Source organism: Procambarus clarkii, unplaced genomic scaffold (genome assembly GCF_040958095.1).
Source record: "Procambarus clarkii isolate CNS0578487 unplaced genomic scaffold, FALCON_Pclarkii_2.0 HiC_scaffold_128, whole genome shotgun sequence".
Taxonomy (NCBI): domain Eukaryota; kingdom Metazoa; phylum Arthropoda; class Malacostraca; order Decapoda; family Cambaridae; genus Procambarus; species Procambarus clarkii.
The window spans coordinates 548,434-557,941 of NW_027189161.1; the positions used below are offsets into that span (position 1 = coordinate 548,434).

Consider the following 9,508-nt stretch of genomic DNA (forward strand, 5'->3'; position numbering starts at 1 on the left):
ATTCTCCTTCAGGTCATTGATGTACATGACAAAAAGGGAAATTGCCTAAAAGGAAACCCTTTGGTACCCTACATACCGCATTTCTCCAGATTCATTCCCGTTTAGCACGATTCCTTGTTTTAACCATTGTTTTATCTATCTAGTATACCACCTTTCTTGAATATAATCAATAATAATTCATTGTGTCTGGGGCCAGGAAGCCAAAGTGTATTTATACACGTTAGGCTTATTTCGAGGTCTCTCCATCCCCAAGGTCGATTTACTGACCTCGCCAACGATGCAACCCCCACATCAAGCTGATTAACTCCTGAATACCTACTTACTGCTAGGTGAACAGATGCATTAGGTGAAATGAAATGTGCTCAACCATTTCGGTCCCGCCAGGGATTTGAATCCGGAATTCTCGTTTGTGCAGCCTGTCTTCATAAACAAAGGCCAAAGTCTATTCCATGCACCTGCCAAACTCCCCTGTTCATGAATGAAAAACAGTTAACACACGTCTCACAATTGATTACGTCCGAACACTTCCGGAACAAGTGCTTTTCTGACGACTTTTGTTCGAAACACAATGCTGTAAATGTTTCACCCACGTTCTACAAATAAAAATAATCGCCAATGAAATCGAAACACCTAGCCTATTCTAATGCATGTCTAAATATGCACAATATGCTTATATAAAATCATATTAATATATATTTGAGAAATATCCTATTTTGAATGAACAGCATGTTATATTTTATTAATGTGTCTTTGGGGTCGACCGTTGGATGGAATGGACATTGTCCGAGGACGGGTTGGATTGTGCATCGACTATGAACCCGACTGTACTACCGGGACGCTTTATATGTATATATACAAAATTAAATAAGTTTATATATACAAAATTAAATAAGTTTACTAGCAGCCAATCCTGCTGTTTAGGTATTGCTTATATTAACGATAAAAAACATTGTACATATATTGACTTAAACAGCAATCAGAAAGTATAAAATAGGTACTATTCAAATAAGAAAAACCGGAAAGGGTTTCTCATTGATGTTGCCATAAAAAAGAGAAACTATCTTAACCTATCCTTCCTAAGCCTATTACGTGCTATCTGAGACATATTAAGAACATGTATGTGCTCTATTAGATTATTATTATTTATGTTTGGTTGTTAGCTTTATTTGTTTTTGTACTCAAAGGAGTGCATAGTACCAAATTGTATATCTAATTGCCTTTTACGTCAATATAGTAATAATAATAATAATAATAATAATAATAATAGTAATAATAATAATAATAATATACGACAGTCCACCTAATTACAAAACATACTATCTAAACAGGAGGGTGGGCTGTAACAAGGTAATACCAACCACGTACATCTTTAGAGCAAATATAGCAAGCATGTTCAACTGGATTAATCCTTGGCACTATATTTATTATTTAAACTCCTCTGCACAAACTTATATGTAGTATTATAGACCTGTAACACGGTAATACCAACCACGTACACCTTTCCCGCAAAAATAACAAGCTTGTTCAGCTTGGTTAAGCCTTGGCACTGTATTTACTATTTAAACTCCTCTGCACAAACTATTCTAATGCATCTATATATACACCAAATTCGAGACTTTTATTAATGTAAAATAGAGAAGTAAGCATGAGATGGGGAGAGAAATGCAAATCCGAAGAACACAAATAAAATATTTACATTGAATAAATCCCACATAAAATTTATGTAGTTGTAAATATATTGACAATAAATTTTGTCATAATATGTAATAGGTTTGAGTTGTATTAATTGTTACTCCCCATCGGGAGCGGACTAACGTCCTTATTCAAAAAACCCATGGAAATTCCGCAGTTGATTGTGAATCTCACTGCTCAGCCTGTGCAAGCCTCCTTACACCCGGTAAACCGAGAATGAACGGTCATCAAAGTCCTAGATCAGGGACCTAGAACTGCTTCGCGCTCAGAGGCTTGCACTTAGCTACATCATCACAGTGTGATTCTTTCCAAGTTTCGGACAAGGAACTCGGCAATCATACTATAGAATTGATCCTATGAACATAAGAACATAAGAACATAAGAACAAAGGTAACTGCAGAAGGCCTATTGGCCCATACGAGGCAGCTCCTATTCTATAACCACCCAATCCCACTCATATACTTGTCCAACCCGTGCTTGAAACAATCGAGGGACCCCACCTCCACAATGTTACGCGGCAATTGGTTCCACAAATCAACAACCCTGTTACTGAACCAGTATTTACCCAAGTCTTTCCTAAATCTAAACTTATCCAATTTATATCCATTGTTCCGTGTTCTGTCCTGTGTTGATACTTTTAATACCCTATTAATATCCCCCCGGTTATGTCCATTCATCCACTTGTAAACCTCTATCATGTCACCCCTAACTCTTCGCCTTTCCAGTGAATGCAACTTAAGCTTTGTTAATCTTTCTTCATATGAAAGATTTCTAATTTGGGGAATTAACTTAGTCATCCTACGCTGGACACGTTCAAGTGAATTTATATCCATTCTATAATATGGCGACCAAAACTGAACTGCATAATCTAAATGGGGCCTAACTAGAGCAAGATATAGTTTGAGAACCACACCAGGTGTCTTGTTACTAACGCTGCGATTAATAAATCCAAGTGTCCGATTTGCCTTATTACGAACATTTATGCATTGATCCTTTTGTTTTAAATTCTTACTAATCATAACTCCCAGATCCCTTTCGCAATCCGACTTCGCAATCACAACACCATCTAGCTCGTATCTTGTAACTCTATCATCATTACCTAACCTCAGAACTTTACATTTATCAGCATTAAACTGCATCTGCCAATCCTTTGACCATTTCAAAACCCTATCTAGATCAACTTGAAGTGATAGTGAGTCCTCCTCCGAATTAATTTCCCTACCGATTTTCGTATCATCGGCAAATTTGCAAATGTTGCTACTCAAACCTGAATCTAAATCATTTATATATATTATAAACAACAGAGGTCCCAGGACAGAGCCTTGAGGCACTCCACTTACAACATTTTCCCACTCTGACTTGATTCCATTTATACTAACTCTCTGTTTCCTTTGGTATAGCCATGCCCTAATCCAGCTTAATATAGCACCCCCAATACCATGAGACTCTATCTTTTTAATCAGTCTTTCATGTGGCACTGTATCAAAAGCTTTGCTAAAGTCAAGGTATACAACATCGCAATCCTTACCACTATCAACTGCCTCAACAATGCTAGAATAAAAAGATAACAAATTTGTTAAACATGAACGGCCATTTATAAAACCATGTTGAGACTCAATTATTAATTTATGTTTTTCATGTTTTTCATGAAGTATGATCATGTCGAAACACTCGGCAACCCGACGACTCCCATATCGCACTGCGCACCTACGCAGTACTAGTCATCCTTCTTATCTTGTTTATACTCATATTAATAGCAAACAACAAAAGTAGAAATTATATGAATAGGAATACCACTTACTTATAAAGATAGATTTTATAGTATAATTAAATATTATATATTAGGAATTACATGATGTTCGTTTCCTTTTAAAAAGGACATTTGTTGAAAAAAAGGCGCATCACATGAGTTACCTGAATTTACCTAAGGGCCCCAATCATTAGTGGCCTCGACAAGGACAGAAAATCGGCGGCTTGTCGAAGGTCACCCCATTTGACTTCATGATCTTTTCCAGTTGGATTTTAAAATTTAACAGAGTTTTGGCATTTACGGCTTCAATGGGTAGGCTGTTCCACGAGTTTATAACCCTGGGGGTGAAAGAACATCTCCTGTTCTCAATAAGAACATAAGAACATAAGAACAAAGGTAACTACAGAAGGCCTATTGGCCCATACGAGGCAGCTCCTATTCTATAACCACCCAATCCCACTCATATACTTGTCCAACCCGTGCTTGAAACAATCGAGGGACCCCACCTCCACAATGTTACGCGGCAATTGGTTCCACAAATCAACAACCCTGTTACCGAACCAGTATTTACCCAAGTCTTTCCTAAATCTAAACTTATCCAATTTATATCCATTGTTTCGTGTTCTGTCCTGTGTTGATACTTTTAATACCCTATTAATATCCCCCCGGTTATGTCCATTCATCCACTTGTAAACCTCTATCATGTCACCCCTAACTCTTCGCCTTTCCAGTGAATGCAACTTAAGCTTTGTTAATCTTTCTTCATATGAAAGATTTCTAATTTGGGGAATTAACTTAGTCATCCTACGCTGGACACGTTCAAGTGAATTTATATCCATTCTATAATATGGCGACCAAAACTGAACTGCATAATCTAAATGGGGCCTAACTAGAGCAAGATATAGCTTGAGAACCACACCAGGTGTCTTGTTACTAACGCTGCGATTAATAAATCCAAGTGTCCGATTTGCCTTATTACGAACATTTATGCATTGATCCTTTTGTTTTAAATTCTTACTAATCATAACTCCCAGATCCCTTTCGCAATCCGACTTCGCAATCACAACACCATCTAGCTCGTATCTTGTAACTCTATCATCATTACCTAACCTCAGAACTTTACATTTATCAGCATTAAACTGCATCTGCCAATCCTTTGACCATTTCAAAACCCTATCTAGATCAACTTGAAGTGATAGTGAGTCCTCCTCCGAATTAATTTCCCTACCGATTTTCGTATCATCGGCAAATTTGCAAATGTTGCTACTCAAACCTGAATCTAAATCATTTATATATATTATAAACAACAGAGGTCCCAGGACAGAGCCTTGAGGCACTCCACTTACAACATTTTCCCACTCTGACTTGATTCCATTTATACTAACTCTCTGTTTCCTTTGGTATAGCCATGCCCTAATCCAGCTTAATATAGCACCCCCAATACCATGAGACTCTATTTTTTTAATCAGTCTTTCATGTGGCACTGTATCAAAAGCTTTGCTAAAGTCAAGGTATACAACATCGCAATCCTTACCACTATCAACTGCCTCAACAATGCTAGAATAAAAAGATAACAAATTTGTTAAACATGAACGGCCATTTATAAAACCATGTTGCGACTCAATTATTAATTTATGTTTTTCAAGATGAAGACGAATTTTATTTGCTATTATAGATTCGAGTAACTTTCCCACAATCGACGTTAGGCTAATTGGTCGATAGTTAGACGCAAGTGATCTATCTCCTTTCTTAAAAACTGGTATCACATTAGCAACTTTCCAAAACTCTGGCACTCTGCCTGACTCTATTGATTTATTAAATATGGTTGACAGTGGGTCACAAAGCTCCTCTTTGCATTCTTTAAGCACCCTGGCAAACACTTCATCCGGCCCTGGGGATTTGTTTGGTTTGAGTTTTACTATTTGTTTAAGAACATCCTCCCTGGTAACTGCTAAACTCGTCAACCTGTCCTCGTCCCCACCCACATAGACTTGTTCGGCTGGAGGCATATTGTTAAGTTCCTCTTTAGTAAATACAGATACAAAATATTTATTAAAAATACTACTCATCTCTTCATCACTATCTGTTATTTGACCTGTCTCAGTTTTTAATGGACCTATCCTTTCCCTAGTCTTAGTACGATATAACTGAAAAAACCCTTTAGGATTTGTCTTTGCTTGCCCTGCTATGCGAACTTCATAGTTTCTTTTTGCTTTCCTTATCTCTTTTTTAACATTTCTAACCAGTTGTACGAATTCCTGTTCTAAAGTGACCTCCCCATTTTTAATCCTTTTGTACCAAGCTCTCTTTTTACCTATAAGGTTCTTCAAATTCTTTGTTATCCACTTTGGGTCATTAGTATTCGATCTATTCAATTTGTATGGTATACTACGTTCCTGTGCTTTGTTTAGAATATTCTTAAATAAGTTATATATTGAATCCACATCGAAATCCCCATTTAAGTCACCTATCGCTGGGTTCATGTCTCGTTCCAAGACCGGCCCACACCCCATACCCAAGACTTTCCAATCAATTTGACCCAAAAAATTTCTTAGGCTATTAAAATCAGCTTTTCGAAAATCTGGCACTTTAACAGAATTTTCTCCTACTGGTCTATTCCATTCTATGCTAAATCTGATTTCTTTGTGATCACTGCTCCCTAGCTCACTGCCTATTTCGATGTCATTAATTTGCGTTTCCCTGTTTGTTAACACTAAATCTAAAATATTATTTTCCCGTGTTGGTTCCTTAATGTGTTGCGTAAGAAAGCAATCGTCAATTAATTCTAGAAAATCTTCTGCTTCACTATTCCCTGTTTTGTTCAACCAGTTTATTCCGCTAAAATTAAAGTCACCCATGACATAAATACTGTTAGATCTAGATGCTCTAGATATTTCATCCCATAGATGCTTTGCTTCCATTCTGTCTAAATTTGGTGGCCTATATATTACTCCTATTATAATATTATTAGCTTTTTCGTTTAATTCAATCCAAATAGTTTCTGTGTGTGGCTCTGTTTTGATTCCCTCTTTGAGACTACATTTCAAATTGTCCCTAACATATATGGCTACTCCACCTCCTCGTCTAATATATCTATCTGTGTGAAATAGTTTAAATCCATATATTTGATATTCAGCTAATAGTTCTCTATTTTCTACATTCATCCACGTTTCGGTAAGTGCAATAATATCTATTTTTTCTGTGCAGACAAGAGCATTTAATTCGTTAATTTTATTTCTTAGACTTCTACTGTTAGTGTAATATACCCTAAGTGAATTGTTATTTTGCGGACCTTCTCTTTCCCTGATCGTTTTGCCAATTCCTTTCTCCCACAAACACATACTTTTATTACCTCCTTCCTCCAAATCAATTCCCATACCTCTATCTACTAACAGTTTAAACCCAAACAAACACCTCTAACCACTTCTTCTAACGAGTTCGCAACAGCAACAACCCCAGCTCTCGATAGATGCACCCCATCACGAGCATACATTTCATTTCTTCCATAGAAGTGTTCCCAGTTGTCTATGAAAGATATTGCATTTGATTTGCAATATCTTTCCAGCCGGCAATTGACACCAAGTGCCCTCGATATCCATTCATTTCCCACTCCCTTTCTTGGAAGAATGCCACATATGATCGGGATTCCTCCCTTGCTCCTAACTAACTCTATGGCTGTTTTATACCTCTGAATCAGTTCCTCACTCCTAACTCGACCAACATCATTTCCTCCCACGCTAATGCAAATAATGGGATTGTTCCCATTACCAGCCATAATATCATTCATGTTGTTTATAATATCACCAATGCCAGCTCCGGGATAGCAAACCCTTAACCTGTTCCCCCTATCTCTAGCACAAAACGTTCTATCCAAATACCTTATCTGGGAATCTCCCACAACTAATGTTTGCTTAGGTACTTCCTTTACTTTCTGAGGGGCCTGCGCTTCCTTTCTCTTCGTTGCTTGTGGCTTGTTGAGATTGAAACCGTTGCTCCTTGTTTGTTACATCTGACCTTTTGAATAAATTGTTCAGATCAACATCTTCCAAATTGTTCAATACTTTAATTTTCAATGAGATCCGCCCTGTGATGCCTGGTTTGCTTTATCGTTGGCCCTGTGGCCCTCAACCATTCCCGATACATGAGTTAACTTAGCATTGGAAGGAGATTTTTGTTCCCTGGTGTTGCACTTTCTCCAGAGCAGCCATGTCCTTCCGAAAATGAGGTCTTCATGCTCTATTGGATTACTCAATACAGTAATGTAAATGGGGGCGCACCAGAGATTTATACAATTGAATCACTGCCTTCTTTTCCGTAATTAAGGTCAAAGGTACGCTTGATTATTCCAAGGATTTGGTTAGAGTTATGACTGCTGCTCCTACCTGTTGTGCAACTTTCAGTGAGTGACAGATTTTGACTCCAAGGTGCTTTCCTTCCTCATGCAGTCTGCTGTAATGCAATATTATTAATTTGATAGTTGTGGTGTGTGTTGCTATGCCCCACATGCAAGGTCTTGCATTTGTACAAATTCATATGTTTTTTCAAAATAACGTGTGTACAAAGAACGTAAGAGTAAGATGCAATTGTAGGGACAGGAGTTACCCAATCAATGAAGCCACTATTACGCAAGGCGTTTCAGGCAAGAAACGATATTAAAGAGTCGATATTAAAATAGAATTTGCTAGTCTTTTGACCATTTGTGGAGTTCATGTAGATCTCTTTGTAATGTTTCGATATCATTATCATTTCCCACTTTACCATAAATCTTTGTGGCATCTGGAAATTTGATGACGTGGTTTGTAATATTCTCCTTCAGGTCATTGATGTACATGACAAAAAGGGAAATTGCCTAAAAGGAAACCCTTTGGTACCCTACATACCGCATTTCTCCAGATTCATTCCCGTTTAGCACGATTCCTTGTTTTAACCATTGTTTTATCTATCTAGTATACCACCTTTCTTGATGTTACAACTGATATGAGTGGGGCTTCTATGGGGTACTGGTACTATTAAGGGGTATAGGTAGTTAGAAAACAGGAGTATCAAATATGGGAGAGCTAAAAGGCCCGGCCCCCAAAATAAACTATCCACAGTAGTAATAACTTGCTACAAGACCAAATATGTTAGTCTAAGGGTTGATCACTGCGCTCCCACCTTGGAAGAAGAGATACTCTGTAATTCATGTACTTATTTATTAACCCGTTAACAACCCCCCATATACACTCACACCAATAACAATAATAATAATAACTTTACCACACTATCTTACGTTAAAAGCCTTGGTCCACGTAGGCAGGATACAAGGTTTACACTAATAACAAGCTAGGGTAAAGTACTACTGGATAAGCACTGAAGCTGGATGCAGCTTAGGGTAGTGAAACCACGTGGGACCCTAATACCAAACACCACACTTAGGGGTACCCAAACACTGGCAAAATACTATCCCCAGGTCTCCCCAATCGTTACTACCAGAGTAGGCACACTTACACCATATAATACTTAACTTAAGGGTACAGGAACTTCAGGTAAGGGAAATAAGTAAGAGGAGAAGGAAGGAGAGTAGGGATACAGCCACAGAGTAGGTCTTAACCTCACGCCACCAGCCAAGAGAAGAGAGCGCTCCTCACGACCACCTGGCCTCCCTCATGTCGTGGTGCCGGAAGGAGCCTAAATGATCGTGCAGCTAAGCACATTAAAGATCTTCCCCTATGCAACGTATTGTTACTTTATGAATGATTAGAAAGTATTAGTAAGCAAAGTTGGTGCCTATGTTATTATTTAATAATCAACCCCCAGCTCAGTCTTTAAATGCTCTTTGAGAAACAATAATAGTCTTACGTCTGGCAGGGAGGATACAAACAATTTCCATTCGAAATGCGCCAACTGTGCTACCAGGAAGTTTAATAGCTCAATTTTGACCTCTGGTTTCCACTGGAGAACCCAGGGTCGTAACACTTGAATATAATCAATAATAATTCATTGTGTCTGGGGCCAGGAAGCCAAAGTGTATTTATACACGTTAGGCTTATTTCGAGGTCTCTCCATCCCCAAGGTCGATTTACTGAC

General features: G+C 38.0%; 1 non-coding gene across 1 annotated transcript; it reads right to left on the reverse strand.

Annotated features, from left to right (window-relative positions):
• Nucleotides 1–1,864: 1,864 nt before the first annotated feature.
• LOC123754716 (small nucleolar RNA U3) lies at nucleotides 1,865–2,064 on the reverse strand. Its single transcript, XR_006772422.2, has one exon. It is a non-coding gene; the product is annotated as a small nucleolar RNA U3 (small nucleolar RNA).
• Between the last annotated feature and the right edge of the window lie 7,444 nt (nucleotides 2,065–9,508).